Here is a 20,584-nt window from a genome sequence, read left to right as displayed (position 1 = left end):
TGTTATGCTGAATGCTGTGCTGATAACCTCCAGGACCTGCTGCGGTTTTGGTCCTACTGGAAACCCAGACAGAGATTTATGAAACAGAACGGAGGCAGCACCAAGGATGAAGTAGCCAGGACAATGTAGTATCAAAAATAAATTTTTATTTTTCTCATATAAAGGACAGCCAACGCGTTTCGCTCCCCAACCATGGGAGCTTCGTCAGGGCTGAAAGCAACACAGAAATACACCAATATTAATTACACATATCAACATAACATTTAAAAAAGACAAGACAAGCTTAAAAACTTCATTTGAAGTAGAACATTTGGTGAGACGAGATGGCAAAAGACAAAAGAAAAACACAAATATTAAATCCTATATTATCTGTAACACATCTTGCATTGAAGTCCAAGTATATGAACACAGGATCGATGACACTTAATGGTCCATACAGGACATAGAAGACCAGAACCAAGTGTGACAATTTATAAAGATACCCAGGTGAGGCAGACAGAAATAACCATTGAATGGTACCCAGGAGAGGAAGAAAAGAACAACGGAGGAAGACCTGAACAGGTGAAGAGAATAAAAATAACCAATAAGTGAAACCCCAGAAAAGACAGAGCCATAGTCAATAATGTACAATAAGTGTTCTCACCGAGAGTATTGATCAGAACTTGAATTGATGAAGAATAACGTCAATGGGATCGTTAGGCCAGTCAAGATGCTAAAAATGGTACAAAAGATAAATATGAGAGGGGGTCCAATGATGAAGTCCTAGTAAATTGTACAGGGCACTGTAACTTCTTACCCTATATCAAAAATCCGTTATCCGGATGGTATTATATCCACGTCAAGGTATTTATGTATAACAGACACAAGTGATCCAAGACAATGAAGTTCCACTATATATCAAAAACAGAAAAGAATAAGGTGGATTATAATCAATTCCACCTCAGAATTAGTACTCCAATGCTGGTTAATGGTGAACCATATAGTATAAACTGGTCATATAATATAAATTGTTCGCAAAACGAACGTATTATCTATATGGACATAACGGGCGGCGGTTCACATTAGAGAGTAAGTCAATATTATAAAATTACTCACAAGTTTAGTATACGGGTTATGGCATCCAAAGAACAGTATATGTGCAGACCATAATAAGCTGCCACCAAAATTGCTGTAATAGAGAGAAAAAAGGGATTTCTATTCATATATACATATAATAATCTATATAGTTCACACCCCCACACAGTTAAATCAATAATCCAAAGAGGTAAGTCATTGGCTAATCATCAGCACAACCGTGGTTGGGCACATAAAACACGTGTCATCCCTGTAGAACAGAAGTAAATGCTAAATTGGGAGAACAACGTGTGAATGGAAGCCGGTTCACACATTGATGAACCTATGCTGGGGAAGCCGTTTATAGGATTAAAAATTAATATAATGGCACTCGATAGTAATCTGTGCAACAAGAATATGGCCTGAGATGCATATGTCTATTCAATATGCATGTGCCGTATCGACCGCAAATCCCACGTACATTCAAAGGTTTTCAATTTCAGCATGTACAGACCCCAAAGGTTGCGTTCCGTTCTTTAAACAAATATGTATACACGTCCCGGTATTACAGAAAAAGAAAACATTTGTACATTTATAACCCAGCGGAAGAGACTAAAATAAAAACGGGTGCAGGGGAAGAAACAGAGAACACTAATACAATGCTGCAAAACAAAGTCCAAAGACAATGAGAGGGAAACACAAGAGGGGACGGTGGCGTTAGGAACCAAACCCTTCCCCTCTTTTTTAGTATATTTGACAACACGAGATATACAGGGAGCCAAGCAAGAAAAACGTGCATCGGCACTGGGACACAAACGTTATTGGAAAGTACCTGCTACTATCCCCTCCATAAGGGTAAACGCGAATGTAGGCACCAAGTCCAAAGGTTAAAGCAAACTCACCTCAAGAGTCTCCTAACAATACGATGTCCCCATGACGGATTCGATCGGCTAAGTGCAGCACTGATCCGGTGTGTTTTTAAAAAACCGCGCGTCGGTCACATGGTGCATAATCACACACACCTGTGGAAATTCAGACAGCCCGGCATTCCCTGGGCTGCAGCAGGGGTCGAGGACATAAAGAAGGGACTAGACAACGTCCCAATTTGGCGGCCATCTTAGAATGTACTAAGAATGCAGGAAGTCCATAGGACAAGGACTGAAAAATCACATCCATGTACCCAGATGTCACCGAGAGGATTCATGGCCAAATATATATGTAAAAGATTGAGTCTGTATATGTGTATATATATTCAATCGTGAATTTATGGAGTTCAAAATTCACCACGCTATATTATGTATGTAAATAGAGATATACATCCACATGTATACTCAATTCCAGGAAATACCTCCCGAGTTTTGTGAAAGGAGAAGGAACAGGTAAAAAGCGATTTGGAGCAAGAGATATGAATAATGATAGAGGGGAGACCCATTACCATTCAGTATAACCAGTGTGCGTAAACACAATTCACATAATGTAAGTACAATCTTCATATTCAACATTCAAAAATTATATTCATCTATATAACGACTCATAATCGAGTCAAATCAAATTTCGCAAACAGACATAAGTACAGGTTGTTAGTATAATACTCAGAATATCATCATTACTGTTCTACCTGAGCCAGGATATACAGTGGGAAGCATTCGTTTCCCTTTCACCTCAACCAGGTTGATAGAAAAGGCAAACATCAGAGTCAACACAGGGTACAGGGATTGCTCCCTCAGGGCAAAAAGGCCAAAGAATTGATACTGCAGGGATGGCCCAATATTATGTTATAAAAAATAATGCATCTCATTGTCCGAGTTGTGTCCCTGATTGATAGCTCTAAGACGACATATCCACTTAGCTTCCTCTCTCCTTAAGGTAAGCTCTCTATTCCCACCTCTTTTATTTGGCGGAATATGCTGGATTGCGTGGAACCAGAATGCATTATCATTAGCATGTTCTGAATTGTAATGCTCCATTATCGGATGCCTACTGTCTCTATTTATAATAGCCCTGCGATGCTCTTGGATTCTAAGTTTAAGTGGTCGTATACTGCTGCCTACATATATACGACCGCAGGGACACCCTAGGACATAAATGGTGTAGGTGGTGTTACAGTTACAAAAATGGGTAATCCTAAATTGGCGGTCATTATTATATGAGAAGGTGGTGGTCTTATTTTTGCCCATCTCACAAACATTACAGGTTCCACATACAAAGAAGCCTGGGGGCTTAGGAGCTAACCAATTTTTGTTATTAGGGGGAGTGGTTACATAGCTTGGACACAATTCTCTACGTAGGGAAATGCCTCTCCTATAGGTAATGGAAGGTTTATCACCTACGTGGGTTTTTAGGCCATCTATTTCAGTCAGCAGATGCCAATTTTTTCGGAATATGTTGAAAATTTTGTCACTATGTGATGTATATTTAGTGATAAATCTGACTCTGCTTGTTTCCTTATCCATTCTAGCTCTTTCGTTCTTACTGGACAGGGTAGATTCCCTGTCAGTTGTCTCAATTCTATTGACCGCTCTATCCACAGTGTGTTGATCGTATCCTCGCTTCAAGAATCTCTGTCTGGTCACATTGACATTCTCCTTAAATGTGTCCTCTTTACTGCAAGTTCTGCGAACTCTGACCAGCTCGCCAAACGGAATATTTCTAATTACCGAACTGGCATGTGCGCTGGAGGCATGCAGTACAGAGTTGCATGAAGTTTCCTTTCGATATAACTTACTCTGAACATGACCATTCTGTACATAAAAGGTGATGTCCAGAAAGTTAATACTGTTCCTACTATGTGACATGGTGAACTTCACATTGTATGGATTGTCATTGAGATATACAAAGTAGTTAGTAAGTTCCTCATCAGTTCCAGACCACAGGCATATCACATCATCGATGTACCTCCCCCAGAACACGATGTTGTTGGTCCAAGGGGAGGCACATCGGGCCCAGGCATGCTCCCTCTCATACCACCCCATAAAGAGGCAGGCATAAGAAGGAGCAAACCTGGAACCCATCGCGGTACCACTGATCTGCTGGTACCAGCGATCATCAAAGAGGAAATAGTTGTTAAGCAAGATAAGATCTATCATCTGCATTATCATTTCATTTTGGGAATAGAGCTGAGCGTCTTCTCTATCCAAAAATGATTGCACTGCTAGTTTCCCATACACTCTGTCAATGCATGTATAAAGGCTGGTGACATCTAGTGTCACGAACCTAAGGTCATCCGACCACTCAAAGTCATTCAGTTTAGTCAAAATGTCCTTACTATCCTGAACATAGGAGGGGAGGCTCAGCACGTATTTCTGCAGTTTTAGATCAACATAGTGGGAAAGGCCTTCGGTGGGTGAGCCCACCCCCGAGATGATGGGTCTACCAGGTGGGAACCCCTCCCCCTCCTTGTGAATTTTCGGGAGGATATATATACAAGGATAGGAGGGATTGGAAACATGTAGGAATCTAAATTCATCCTCTGTTAGTAAACAGGAATCCTTCCATTCACATAGTCTCTGATTGATGGTATTCACAACAAGTGGTACTGGATTGTTCTTTATTTCCCTATAGTTTTTACTGTCAGATAGTTGCCGTTTAATTTCACCAAAATAATCAACCCGATTCATGATCACCACGCTTCCCCCCTTATCAGCCTCTCGTATCACAATATCAGGATCATCTTTGAGGTTCTTAAGGGCTTTTCTTTGGGAGTCAGTTATATTGGACCTGTTTCTAATATATTGTTGGTTAGAATTATCAAGCTTGTACAGGTCTTCAGTAACCTTTTGGTAAAAGGTATCTATATTAGGGTGGTAGCCAAACGTGGGAATAAATTTGGATCTAGGGTGAAGACCACTGTCGTTGGAAATTTCTTGATCAATACCCAATTCTGCCATAAGGGCAGGCATGTTGATTTGTTCCTCGGCAACTATCTGACAGTAAAAACTATAGGGAAATAAAGAACAATCCAGTACCACTTGTTGTGAATACCATCAATCAGAGACTATGTGAATGGAAGGATTCCTGTTTACTAACAGAGGATGAATTTAGATTCCTACATGTTTCCAATCCCTCCTATCCTTGTATATATATCCTCCCGAAAATTCACAAGGAGGGGGAGGGGTTCCCACCTGGTAGACCCATCATCTCGGGGGTGGGCTCACCCACCGAAGGCCTTTCCCACTATGTTGATCTAAAACTGCAGAAATACGTGCTGAGCCTCCCCTCCTATGTTCAGGATAGTAAGGACATTTTGACTAAACTGAATGACTTTGAGTGGTCGGATGACCTTAGGTTCGTGACACTAGATGTCACCAGCCTTTATACATGCATTGACAGAGTGTATGGGAAACTAGCGGTGCAATCATTTTTGGATAGAGAAGACGCTCAGCTCTATTCCCAAAATGAAATGATAATGCAGATGATAGATCTTATCTTGCTTAACAACTATTTCCTCTTTGATGATCGCTGGTACCAGCAGATCAGTGGTACCGCGATGGGTTCCAGGTTTGCTCCTTCTTATGCCTGCCTCTTTATGGGGTGGTATGAGAGGGAGCATGCCTGGGCCCGATGTGCCTCCCCTTGGACCAACAACATCGTGTTCTGGGGGAGGTACATCGATGATGTGATATGCCTGTGGTCTGGAACTGATGAGGAACTTACTAACTACTTTGTATATCTCAATGACAATCCATACAATGTGAAGTTCACCATGTCACATAGTAGGAACAGTATTAACTTTCTGGACATCACCTTTTATGTACAGAATGGTCATGTTCAGAGTAAGTTATATCGAAAGGAAACTTCATGCAACTCTGTACTGCATGCCTCCAGCGCACATGCCAGTTCGGTAATTAGAAATATTCCGTTTGGCGAGCTGGTCAGAGTTCGCAGAACTTGCAGTAAAGAGGACACATTTAAGGAGAATGTCAATGTGACCAGACAGAGATTCTTGAAGCGAGGATACGATCAACACACTGTGGATAGAGCGGTCAATAGAATTGAGACAACTGACAGGGAATCTACCCTGTCCAGTAAGAACGAAAGAGCTAGAATGGATAAGGAAACAAGCAGAGTCAGATTTATCACTAAATATACATCACATAGTGACAAAATTTTCAACATATTCCGAAAAAATTGGCATCTGCTGACTGAAATAGATGGCCTAAAAACCCACGTAGGTGATAAACCTTCCATTACCTATAGGAGAGGCATTTCCCTACGTAGAGAATTGTGTCCAAGCTATGTAACCACTCCCCCTAATAACAAAAATTGGTTAGCTCCTAAGCCCCCAGGCTTCTTTGTATGTGGAACCTGTAATGTTTGTGAGATGGGCAAAAATAAGACCACCACCTTCTCATATAATAATGACCGCCAATTTAGGATTACCCATTTTTGTAACTGTAACACCACCTACACCATTTATGTCCTAGGGTGTCCCTGCGGTCGTATATATGTAGGCAGCAGTATACGACCACTTAAACTTAGAATCCAAGAGCATCGCAGGGCTATTATAAATAGAGACAGTAGGCATCCGATAATGGAGCATTACAATTCAGAACATGCTAATGATAATGCATTCTGGTTCCACGCAATCCAGCATATTCCGCCAAATAAAAGAGGTGGGAATAGAGAGCTTACCTTAAGGAGAGAGGAAGCTAAGTGGATATGTCGTCTTAGAGCTATCAATCAGGGACACAACTCGGACAATGAGATGCATTATTTTTTATAACATAATATTGGGCCATCCCTGCAGTATCAATTCTTTGGCCTTTTTGCCCTGAGGGAGCAATCCCTGTACCCTGTGTTGACTCTGATGTTTGCCTTTTCTATCAACCTGGTTGAGGTGAAAGGGAAACGAATGCTTCCCACTGTATATCCTGGCTCAGGTAGAACAGTAATGATGATATTCTGAGTATTATACTAACAACCTGTACTTATGTCTGTTTGCGAAATTTGATTTGACTCGATTATGAGTCGTTATATAGATGAATATAATTTTTGAATGTTGAATATGAAGATTGTACTTACATTATGTGAATTGTGTTTACGCACACTGGTTATACTGAATGGTAATGGGTCTCCCCTCTATCATTATTCATATCTCTTGCTCCAAATCGCTTTTTACCTGTTCCTTCTCCTTTCACAAAACTCGGGAGGTATTTCCTGGAATTGAGTATACATGTGGATGTATATCTCTATTTACATACATAATATAGCGTGGTGAATTTTGAACTCCATAAATTCACGATTGAATATATATACACATATACAGACTCAATCTTTTACATATATATTTGGCCATGAATCCTCTCGGTGACATCTGGGTACATGGATGTGATTTTTCAGTCCTTGTCCTATGGACTTCCTGCATTCTTAGTACATTCTAAGATGGCCGCCAAATTGGGACGTTGTCTAGTCCCTTCTTTATGTCCTCGACCCCTGCTGCAGCCCAGGGAATCCCGGGCTGTCTGAATTTCCACAGGTGTGTGTGATTATGCACCATGTGACCGACGCGCGGTTTTTTAAAAACACACCGGATCAGTGCTGCACTTAGCCGATCGAATCCGTCATGGGGACATCGTATTGTTAGGAGACTCTTGAGGTGAGTTTGCTTTAACCTTTGGACTTGGTGCCTACATTCGCGTTTACCCTTATGGAGGGGATAGTAGCAGGTACTTTCCAATAACGTTTGTGTCCCAGTGCCGATGCACGTTTTTCTTGCTTGGCTCCCTGTATATCTCGTGTTGTCAAATATACTAAAAAAGAGGGGAAGGGTTTGGTTCCTAACGCCACCGTCCCCTCTTGTGTTTCCCTCTCATTGTCTTTGGACTTTGTTTTGCAGCATTGTATTAGTGTTCTCTGTTTCTTCCCCTGCACCCGTTTTTATTTTAGTCTCTTCCGCTGGGTTATAAATGTACAAATGTTTTCTTTTTCTGTAATACCGGGACGTGTATACATATTTGTTTAAAGAACGGAACGCAACCTTTGGGGTCTGTACATACTGAAATTGAAAACCTTTGAATGTACGTGGGATTTGCGGTCGATACGGCACATGCATATTGAATAGACATATGCATCTCAGGCCATATTCTTGTTGCACAGATTACTATCGAGTGCCATTATATTAATTTTTAATCCTATAAACGGCTTCCCCAGCATAGGTTCATCAATGTGTGAACCGGCTTCCATTCACACGTTGTTCTCCCAATTTAGCATTTACTTCTGTTCTACAGGGATGACACGTGTTTTATGTGCCCAACCACGGTTGTGCTGATGATTAGCCAATGACTTACCTCTTTGGATTATTGATTTAACTGTGTGGGGGTGTGAACTATATAGATTATTATATGTATATATGAATAGAAATCCCTTTTTTCTCTCTATTACAGCAATTTTGGTGGCAGCTTATTATGGTCTGCACATATACTGTTCTTTGGATGCCATAACCCGTATACTAAACTTGTGAGTAATTTTATAATATTGACTTACTCTCTAATGTGAACCGCCGCCCGTTATGTCCATATAGATAATACGTTCGTTTTGCGAACAATTTATATTATATGACCAGTTTATACTATATGGTTCACCATTAACCAGCATTGGAGTACTAATTCTGAGGTGAAATTGATTATAATCCACCTTATTCTTTTCTGTTTTTGATATATAGTGGAACTTCATTGTCTTGGATCACTTGTGTCTGTTATACATAAATACCTTGACGTGGATATAATACCATCCGGATAACGGATTTTTGATATAGGGTAAGAAGTTACAGTGCCCTGTACAATTTACTAGGACTTCATCATTGGACCCCCTCTCATATTTATCTTTTGTACCATTTTTAGCATCTTGACTGGCCTAACGATCCCATTGACGTTATTCTTCATCAATTCAAGTTCTGATCAATACTCTCGGTGAGAACACTTATTGTACATTATTGACTATGGCTCTGTCTTTTCTGGGGTTTCACTTATTGGTTATTTTTATTCTCTTCACCTGTTCAGGTCTTCCTCCGTTGTTCTTTTCTTCCTCTCCTGGGTACCATTCAATGGTTATTTCTGTCTGCCTCACCTGGGTATCTTTATAAATTGTCACACTTGGTTCTGGTCTTCTATGTCCTGTATGGACCATTAAGTGTCATCGATCCTGTGTTCATATACTTGGACTTCAATGCAAGATGTGTTACAGATAATATAGGATTTAATATTTGTGTTTTTCTTTTGTCTTTTGCCATCTCGTCTCACCAAATGTTCTACTTCAAATGAAGTTTTTAAGCTTGTCTTGTCTTTTTTAAATGTTATGTTGATATGTGTAATTAATATTGGTGTATTTCTGTGTTGCTTTCAGCCCTGACGAAGCTCCCATGGTTGGGGAGCGAAACGCGTTGGCTGTCCTTTATATGAGAAAAATAAAAATTTATTTTTGATACTACATTGTCCTGGCTACTTCATCCTTGGTGCTGCCTCCGTTCTGTTTCATAAATCTCTGTCTGGGTTTCCAGTAGGACCAAAACCGCAGCAGGTCCTGGAGGTTATCAGCACAGCATTCAGCATAACAGCTCCAATTGGACACAAGAGGGATATTGGAAAATAGAGGTGCTTATTGCAAGATCCGCTGTGGAACTTTGCTTTGCAGGCCTGCCTGCAAGACTGGAGGTGAACTTCAGTATGGATTGTGGTGGATAGGCCTTAAAGGTTAACCACACTGGCCACTGGTTGGGTCCACCTGTTGGTGCTAAGAGACCAGGCGTTCTATGATCTAGTGGGGCCTTCTAAGGTCCAGTAGAGAAATGTGTTCACTCAGGAAAGTGGTCTGTTGGACTGATCCTGGTTCTGCAGTTCCAAATTTGGTAGCTCTGGCCACAGCGCCACGCCTTCTCCCCCTTGACCACCTTTCTGCCCCACTGAGAGAAACATGCACTGCCTTCAGCAACAACTCAAGTGTGCCCTGTTATAAACACCTGGATATGACGCAATTCAAATTATGCACTGCCTGGTAAAACATTATAACATACTCGTAAAAGCAAACACTCACAGGCAATGCAAGATTATGGGAAGCATGCAAAATATGAGCAGGAACAACATGGTTCAACATGGTTATCTTAACGCTTCAACACTCACTGTTCAGAAATCAATGAGTCTGTTTTGCCTCAAACGTTGAGGACATGAATACAGGGCTCCTCCTGTATACCGGTATACCTTTGTTGCATTTGTGGACAGTAAGTAAGGGGTTAAGCATGGCTCAGAAGATACAGGGACTCTTCAGGAACATTTTATCTGACTCACGGAATCCCATAAGGGCTTCTCCACATTCATGTCAGCCAGCTAACTGCTCAAACATCAGCATTATGTATTCAAGTGAGCTGCTTGGCTAACTCTCCGGCCCACAGAAAACTTGAGCGAGCTCTTGAGAGTAAAAGACCCAAATTATATTTTCATTTGGGAAGTAAAGGATACATCCAAATGTATTTCTTGAGGTGACACAATAGTATGTTAGTGATGCTGAAAAGCGTAGCTAAAAAAAAATCACAAAAATAAGAGGTCCCAGAGGCAAGACCCTTTGGCTTTGCTAATGCTTGTTTAGATATCTCATTTGCTAAATGGGGCACTTTTAATTTGGAGCCAGACAAGGCCGAACTGGGAACCCAAATCAGTCCTGGCACTTTGTCCATCCCCTGTATGGTGTGTTGCGAGTGAACACAGTAAGCGAGCCTGACCACTACAAAGGGAAAATGGGAAGAGGGTGTTTCCCCAAGATATATTTGAAATATTTACATAACTTGTGCATTCTACAACATGTTTTATTATATATTCAATTGTATTGGCATTTAGGGCACAGTAAATGATGACCTTACAGTGCACCAGGATACAACAATCTTGTTGGGGCTCTTCAATTTTCCACTCACTATCACCCTCCAACACTGCCCTGTTGCAGGGATTCCGTGCTCAGACAGAAGTGTGCATAGAGGCTTGGAACCTCAGTGAATTAGGGTGTGCCAAAACTCACCTTAGTGCCCAAAAATCCCCTACCAGACTAGCAATCAGTGTCTCATTGGTCATCATAAACTCCCAATGCTTAGACAAACCAGAACATGAACTTAGTACACCTCAGGTAGTGTGGAACACATGAATACTCTTTCGTTATACAATCATTTCAATCCAGAACAAGGAGTAAAAGAGGACACGTGCATATTTGAAATGTTTATTCACTAATGCCGTGCTCTCAAGCGCAGTATCTTAGCTAATACAAGTTCAAGTTCGGGAATTTATATAGCACACTACTCACCCAGAGGGTCTGAAGGAACTTGGGGGGTGAGGGGGTCATTATTTATCGAATAGCCAGGTTTTAAGTTCTTTTCTGAAGGAGATGTGGTTCTGTGTAAGGCGGAGTTGAGTGAGGAGTGAGTTCCAGGTCCTTGCCGCCAAGTAGGAGAAGGTTCTACCTCCCATGGTGGGTCTTTGGATACGCGGAACTGAGGCGAGGGCTTGATTGGAGGATCTTAGTTGGCGGGTGGGTGTGTAAAAGGACAGTTGAGTGTTGAGGCATTCATGTCCTAGTTTGTAAAGGGCTTTGTGTGCGTGGGTGAGGAGGCGGAACGTTATTCTCTTGTTGACGGGAAGCCAGTGGAGGTCTTTTAGGTGGCCTGTAATGTGATCTTGGCGAGGGATGTCCAAAATGAGTCTTGCTGATGCGTTTTGAATGCGTTGGAGTTTTTTCTGTACTTTAGTTGTGATTCCGGCGTATAGTGTGTTTCCATAGTCCAGTCGACTTGTGACCAGTGCGTGGGTGACAGTCTTTCTTGTCTCGGGGGTATCCAACGGAAGATTTTTTTGAGCATACGAAGTACGTTGAAGCAGGAGGATGAGACTGCGTTGACTTGTCTGGCCATCGAGAGTGAGGAGTCCAGGATGAAGCCGAGGTTACGAGCATGGTCTATGGGTATGGGTGCTGTGCCCAAAGCCGAAGGCCACCATGAGTCGTCCCAGGCAGAGGGAGATGATCCTAGGATGAGCACCTCCGTTTTGTTGGAGTTAAGTTTTAGGCGGCTGTTTTTCATCCATTCGGCTACTTCTTTCATGCCTTCGTGGAGATTGGTTTTGGCGGTGTTAGGGTCTTTGGTGAGGGAAAGGATCAACTGGGTGTCGCCAGCGTAGGAGATGATGTTAAGGTTGTGTTGACGCGCGATGGGTGCGAGTGGACTCATGTAGACGTTGAAGAGGGTGGGACTGAGTGATGATCCTTGTGGTACACCGCAGATGACTTCGGTGGCCTCTGATTTGAATGGGGGAAGTCGGACTCTCTGAGTTCTCCCCGCGAGGAACGAGATGATCCAGTCCAAGGCTTTTCCTTGTATGCCGATGTTGTTGAGGCGTTGTATAAGGGTGCTGTGACAGACTGTGTCGAAAGCGGCGGAGAGGTCGAGTAGGATAAGGGCCGCTGTTTCTCCGTTGTCCAGTAGTGTTCGGATGTCATCTGTCGCTGCAATGAGGGCGGTTTCAGTGCTGTGTTTGGCTCGAAATCCGGACTGAGAGGGGTCGAGGGAGTTGTTGGATTCAAGGAAGGTGGCGAGCTTTCTCAATGACTTTGGCAGGGAATGGGAGGAGGGATATGGGGCGGTAGTTCTTAAATTCAGTGGGGTCTGCTGTAGGTTTCTTCAGGAGGGCGCTGAGTTCGGCGTGTTTCCAGCTTTCTGGGAAGGTAGCAGAGTTGAAGGAGCAGTTGATGACATCACGGAGATGGGGTGCGATGATGGAGTCTGCTTTGTTGAAGATGTGGTGGGGACATCGGTTGGTTGGCGAGCCAGAATGGATGGAGTTCATTAGGCGGATGGTGTCTTCAGTGGTGATTGGGTTCCAGGCGCTGAGGTTGTTAGCGGGCGGTGTAGGTTCGGGGAGGGGTGGGGAGGGTTGTTCGTTGGAAATGTTCTCGAAGCTTTTATGTATGTCGGCAATTTTGTTGTAGAAGAAGGAGGATAACGAATCGCAGAGGTCTTGGGAGGGAGAAATGTCGTTAGAGGCTGCGGTGGGGTTGGTGAATTCTTTGACAATGTTGAAGAGTTCCTTGCTGTTATGGGCGTTGTTGTCGAGTCGATCCTTGAATGCTGATTTCTTGGTGGATCGAATCAGTTGGTGGTGTTTGCGGGTGGCTGCTTTGAAGGTGGTCATGTTGTCGGTTGTTGGGTTTTTTTCTCCATGTTTTCTCTGGAGTGCAGCATAGCTTCTTGGATTTCTTAAGGTCATCGTTGAACCAGGGGGCCTTTTTGTTACCTGATTTGATCTGGTGGTTTTTCAAAGGTGCTAATTCATCAGCGCTGTGAGTGATCCATTGTTTGAGTTTGGTAGCAGCTTGGTTTGGGTCCGATGAGAGGGTTGGAGGGTTTTGGTTGAGTGATGTGAGGAGTTGGTCGGTGGTGATTTTGTTCCAGTTTCTTCGAGGACTAGGTTGTGAGGGGTTGTGGGTCGAGGTGGTTTTGTAGCTGAAGTGAACACAACTGTGGTCCGTCCAATGGAGAGCTGTGGTGCGATCGAAGGAAATGTGTTTGCTGGAGGTGAAGATTGGGTCGAGCGTATGTCCGGCTACATGGGTGGGGGAGTCAACAAGTTGTTTGAGTCCGAGAATGGCCAGGTTGTCCAGAAGGGTGGTGGTATTGCTGTCATTTTTGTTTTCCAGGTGGAAGTTGAGGTCTCCTAGTAGAATGTAGTTCTCGGAGGCGAGGGCATGTGGGCTGATGAAGTCAGTGATGTCTTCGCTGAATTGTTTACGGGTTCCTGGTGGTCTGTATATGAGGGTGCCTCTAAGTGTAGTCCTGGGGTCGGTGTGGATCTGGAAGTGAAGGTGTTCGGAGGTAGCGAGGTTATCGTCGGAGCTGGTCGTGATTCTGATAGTGTTCTTGTGGACGATGGCGATGCCCCCTCCTGTTTGGTTGGTGCAGTCTTTTTGGATGATCTTGTAAGCGTCCGGGATGGCTATGGCGATGTCGGGCGCTGATGAGGCATTCATCCATGTTTCTGTGAGGAAGGCGACGTCCGGCGATGTAGTGTCAAGGAGGTTCCAGAGCTCAATGGATTGTCTGTGGACCGAGCGGGTGTTCAGCAGGATGCACTTCAGGTGGTTCGAGTCGGAGCTGTGTTTGGAGGGCGTGGATTTGGTGTGGGTCTTAATGCAGGCGAACTTGCAGGAGAGGCAGGTGAAAGGACCGTGGCTGCGTCCTGGGGCAGCTTCGTAGCATTGTGGTGTGCGTCCGGGGTTGAGGGCTAAGAGGGTGGCGGCGTCATACGTTGAGCGGGAGGAGTGCGGCTTGCGGGGGGCAGGGGGTCTGGCGCTGGCCGCGGTCCAGGCGAGGACGGGCGTAGACGGGTTTACCTTTGGCGCACCTTCGGCGCGCATGGGGCGCGTCCGCTGCGCGTGACCGCTGCGTGCAAGAGCAGTTGTCATATATGGATAGTGAGAGGGGAGGGGCGAGGGAGGAGCAGCTGGGAGGCGGGTGCGTGGTGGAGAGGGCAGGCTCCGAGGCACAACAACAACAGAAATGGCATCGGAAGCGAGACCGGAAGTCGGTTGGGGAATGTAAGTAAATAGCGCTGTGGGCAGGGAGGCGCCAGCGAAATGGAGCACACCTTGATCTCTAAAGGCTTCATTAATAAATAAAATGTGAGCGCCAGTAGAGCACACCTCGACTTCCAAAGGCCCAACCTACAAACAAAATGCGAGCGCTAGTGGAGCACACCTTAACCTCTAAACACTTAATCAATAAATAAAATGCGAGCGCTAGTGGAGCACACCTCGATTTCTAAAGGCTTAATTAATAAATAAAATGCGAGCGCCAGTGGAGCACACCCCAACTTCCAAAGGCCCAACCAACAAACAAAATGCGAGCGCTAGTGGAGCACACCTTATCCTCTAATCAATAAATAAAAATGACTAAAAATGCGAGCGCTAGTCAGGGCAGCAGCGCTACGATACCCCAGGCAGCAGAGCAGTCAGCAGAGCAGTGCAGCGTAGGTGAGGCGGCAGTGTGGCACAGCGTAGGTCACAGGATACCAGGGACCTTGGGGAGCGACCGCGTCTGACGCATATTATAAACATATTGTTGCGTGTTTATCTAGGTTCCTGATCGATACTGTGACCTTATGCCCCTATTCGGCTATAAATCCATTTATTCCCTATATTGGCATAACCGTTCAAGTGCGATTTTCTGAAAAGTCATCTCTGGCCTCACACGAACAGAGCCACATTCCAGCATAGTTCCCTCTGCCACTTCCTTTGCGACCAATTAGTGCAATGACAGAGCAGTAGTCACTATCTGATATTCCTAGATAACACTCCGAGTTCTTCAACAAGATAAAAACTCAGCAAACCTGGAAATCCCCGCTTGCTATGTTTTGATTAGTAATAGAACTCTAATGAGCAACTGATAACTATCACTTCCTAGTGACATCTTTAATTGACGTCTTATGTCCAGCAAACTTGCGTCAAACCCGGCACCTGTCAGGTATAAATATTACCAACGTTGCCTTAAGCAAATGCCTGTTGTACGAGCTACTGAAGCCAGCTGCCTGCACGACCCCGTGTTGGTAAATCTAGCACTCTGTCGCTGCAGCCTGCTATCCTGTGGTGGTGAAGCTGCTGATACCATTATCGCCGCTAAAGCGCGACCTATGGTGCAGTACGCTTAAGGAGCTGAACAGCCGTCCCTCTGCGAAGACATCCAGCAGATTCCAGCTGCCCGCGGACGCTTTCCCCCCTCCTTCCTAGACGCGCTGAAGAGAAGCCGCTGCCTTTCTCGTGCAGAGAAATCCAGCAACGGCGTTTCCGGTTTACCCTCGCGGGTGACTGGGATATCGAGAGAGACCCCTGAAGGAGATACCAATCCTCCATCATTCTATTCAGAGGTATGGTGTTGACTAAACCCTTAGACGAGAATTCTTGAAACAAACCTTGGCAAAACCAACTTAACTTAAAGCTACTTACTTACTCCCCTTCCACGTGTTAGGCTTAGGTCAGGCACACTGGGGTAGGCTTAGTTAGAAGCACCAGTTGAGTATGTTAGCCTAATGTATATATGACTGTATATATGTTTTATTACTTTTAAACCATTGTATGGCTAAGAAACCATATCAATGCTTTTACAGTTCTATTTCGCAATACTTATCTTACTGTACGTACTTTTTATAATAACAATTATTGCAATTGTGGCAATACATTTCTCTTGTACGAGAAGAAAGACTGTTCAATAAATGTTAACCCTTTATTGACAAACGCCCGTCTCTCTATTCTCTACATCTCGTGAAAGTAAACTGCACTAGACTGACTGAGTGAAATACATGTCTATTGTTTCACACGACCCTAGAGATTGACTCTTGATCTGAGGAGCAAAGTTGTCATGTTGCACGGTTGTTGGAAAGCTGAATACCTTCTTGTCTGTGCCAAGGAAGCTGATCACTTCCTATGCAGAGAAGAAAGTTTCCAGTGACCTCTGAGCTAGTTGGTAACACAACCCAATTAAGTTTAGCATAGTCAGTGGAGGCCTGGAATATCCGCAGTTCCACGTCGATACTACTGTTTATGTTATTCCAATGCGCAGGGCCTAGTGGGAAACTAGGAACTACACTACAATATTATAAGCAACAAAGTAATCAGCATAGTCACTAGTCCATAGAACACAAAAGGTGCAAGCATAGTATTATGCTAAAACGAATAGGGTTTAATAAAACATAATTCTCATCCTCTCTAGCTAGTATATTATATTATATCTAAGAAGGTCTCTTGTGGGTTTTAGCAGAGCGGCCCCATACCTCAAGATCCCAGTGGTAAGAGATCACATCATCAGCAACCAGCTCTCTGCATGCGAAGCACCATCAAGTGTGTGTTATGAACTTGTGCAAAGCAATATAAAACGTGCCTAAAGCCAGAACTTGGCTGCAGCTGCATGTACGTTATGTCTAGGGACGTGCGGAGATCAGTGCTCATAACAACTACTGTTTGAGATATCCTTGAAGGTTTCAGCAATCACTGTACAGACACAGCTCGCCAAGCAAGGCTGATATCAGTGTAACAACATATTATTCTCGTATGAACTGAAAACATTTTACTAGGCTCAAAGCTAAAGCAGCAGATGTCTGTCGTGTGCAAAAAGCAGCAGAAAGGAAAAATGGCGTTTAAACTCACAAAAAGCTCATGCTAACTTAACACAGTAATCAGGCTACATCTATCCATATATCACCCTCCCTTGATCCGAGCACGAATCAGATAAGATAAGATAAGAAAAGGTACCCAATTGTTGAAAGCAGAGTTCAATAAAATGCTCAGTTCGAAATAGGTGAGGAAAAAAAAATGTCTCCACATAAAAATCCAAAATCTCACCAGCATGACATTGTGATGTCCACTGTTAGTAAAGCCAATAGGTCTGTTTTTTTAAAATGTCCATATGAATTTGGAAACATTTTGAGAGAAGAAAAAAACATGACATCAATGGCTTCAATAGGAGTCAGCCTAAAACTGAGTAGGCGAAATAAGCAGCAACCGCTTCCAAAAGGAAGTCACTGTTATCATCCGAAAACAACTCAGCCATGCAATTTAATAGAGAGAAAAAACATACATGCTCTTCAATTACCGGATCCTCTAGTACCATCAGAGGACAACTCGGTGGATTCTCAATGAAGCTGTGTGCCAAAAAATCTTGCGCTGCTGCGAATATATTCCAACGACCCAGAACTCCATGCATCACTGCAAAGGCCATAATCCCTCCGTCAGAACAAAGCAATTTGTGAGCAACTAAGGGACTCATGAGATGATCATAATCCACTTCAGGAGACACCAAATAGCAGAAACACAAATCCAGGGCCCACATGAAATCACAGCCCAGGCAATGAAATACAGGCTGGACACAGGTGAAATAGGAAAATCGAAACGATAATCCATATGATGCACTCAAAGTGGCAAGTGGCAGCAGACCATAGTATTCAAGCATCCCGTTGCGAAACAGTGCTAACTGCTCCCGCGCGTTTGCGAAGACAGGACGACATCCATTTTGCAATAAACAAAATAGTAACAAAAAACCAGCAGCCAGTGCCAGCAAAACAGAAAGTCCACCAAATAGACCGGAGAATATCGAGTGAAGGAAAGCAGGAATGACTCCAAATATTTTCTGGAAAGAAGTCACTAAGCCACCGCTTAATACTTTTAAAAAATTAGCCTGCCCCGAAGTGGAGGATGCGTTAAAGATTGTGTGAATCAGCTCACCAAAATGTAAAGGAAGGTCAGTATTTAATAAGGCATGCACTTCTGTGCGGGTGTTAGCTATGTGAAGGACAAATGTTTCGCGAGCAGATGTCAGGGCAACTTTTTTTTGTGACAATAAGGCTCTTTCCGCGGCGGCAATGCCGCCACGGAAAGGCATGCGGTGATTGCTGCGGGGGCCCCCAGGTTGGCGCCACTGTCTGAGGGGCACATGGGGGGTACCTATGGTACCCCCCCCCACATTTGCATATGCAAAGCGGCAGGCACCGCGCAGTGCCTGCCGCTTTGCATATGCAAATGCAAAACAGCATTTTTTACATTGTGGCGGGCGTTGTAGAGTGCACCGTCCGCGACAATGCAAAAACTACAGGATGTGCCCGCCACTGTGGCGGGCACGTCCTAATTCCCCCCCCGGGACCCCCGCCCTTATGGCGGGCGGTCCCGTTCTATGATAGGGTGGCGGGCTGACAATGTCCGCCCGTCATCCTAATGGGGCCCCAAGCGTTCAATGTGTAAAATTGAAAAAGAAGCATCGCTCATGGAAAGCTAACGTTTTTCAGTCAAATTAAACAGTGCAAACAGAGATGTGACATTAACACAGGTCCAAGGCACCCTAACATTTTTCAGCGTCTGTAAGGTCCACGCAAACTGCATAACAGAACGCAATTGATTTTGACCATGGTACAAAACAGACACCTCATCATGTACAATTACAACAACAGATGGAACAATATTATCTAATGTATAAATTTGGGAGGAAACTGTATTAATGCTGTTGTCCACAACTGCAAGCACTTTTTCTAAATTAGCTTGGTCAATAGCCCTAAGGCGGGTAGCCGCTTCAATCTGTGAAGTTTTCCAGAGTTCATTATAAATGGCATAGATCCATCCTTTAGATCGACCGTTCGCCGGGCCCTTTATGAAATCATTCAAGTCAACCTTGTCGGTCAGTTTAGATAAATGTGATTTAACTGACTCCAATGTAGAGTGTTTGAGCCAATTTTGACATAATTTGCCTACAGAATAAGTGGTAACAGACTGGTCATTCTCAAAACGGGGATCTACTCTGACTTGTGTAAAACCTTCAGCTAGGCCCAAAAAACGATGCTGGCATGAGTCTGCACTTCGGTGCCACATTAACCAACCCTTGGGATCCAAACTGGAAATGTAAAATGATGAATTCAGCAAATGGGTTTGCAATTCTTTAATTGAAAAAGTATTCGAATTTTCCCAACCTGAATATTCCTCCAACTTTGGGAAGGAAGGAGAATTAAATTTTTTAGAAGTAGCTAATCCAAAGCATGTTGTCTGTGAGATAGTAGAATTCGAAAACAACATATGATTTGGGATGAGACATGCACGGTGCAAAGCCTCAGTGCCTTGTACCTGCCAACTTTTAGAACCCCCAACTGATTTAAGGTCAATAGTTTCCTTCTACAACTCGTAGCCACCAACAGCCAGTTGATCTAGAAAGGGCTTCGAATACAGTAACATAGTATCGGTAAGTCTAACTTTGGAATTGGATTTGTCTGTCAATTTAAAATAAAATGACGCGGGATTGGACTGATTAAAATCAGTAAAATATGTATACGTTTTCAAAAATGTGTCTGAGCTGTCTCTCAAAGGAGCTGGCCAATGTTCCCACTGGGTATAATTCACAGTACCCCTCCTAGAATTAGTTTTGTGCAAATAGTGATTGCCAAAATGTTGGTAACAAAACAAATCACCATAATTAGCAGATTCTAAATATAAATCTTCAGCATCAAAGGCAGCATAATATTTCAAATCAGCAAACAAAGCCTCCACGGCCCGAACTTTCCAATCATCATAACGAATATTTTGTTGAACCACATCCCCCACATTAACTCTAAGTACAATAGGAACATTAAGAACTTCAGTCGGGTTATGGATTTGAAATTTAACTGCATCCCAGACTATTGCATCCAGGACAGGCCATGCGGTGATGTTAACAAAGGCCAAGTCTCTCTTCAACCTGTGTGCTGAATGTGATGAGGAGTGGGGAGCTATAGTTCCATTCAGATGTTTAATGCATGTTCTCCCCTCGACATAATATCCATTGACAAATCGGAAAAAATAAAACACAAAACCAATTGACATAAAAATATAGAGAGCAAAAAGCCCCAGCAAAATGTAAGTCCAAGGGGCATCAAAAAAAATGTTTTTTAAACAAAGTTGCATAGGCTCTCAACCTTGTGGGCTTCTCTGATGTACGTGAAACAGTGTCAAATGAAAATCTGGATTCTGTGGCTAAACGAGTTTGCAAATCAGGCATCGATAA

The sequence above is a fragment of the Lissotriton vulgaris genome, chromosome 7 (assembly GCF_964263255.1).
Source record: "Lissotriton vulgaris chromosome 7, aLisVul1.2, whole genome shotgun sequence".
NCBI classification, from domain to species: domain Eukaryota; kingdom Metazoa; phylum Chordata; class Amphibia; order Caudata; family Salamandridae; genus Lissotriton; species Lissotriton vulgaris.
This window is presented reverse-complemented; position numbering follows the sequence as displayed.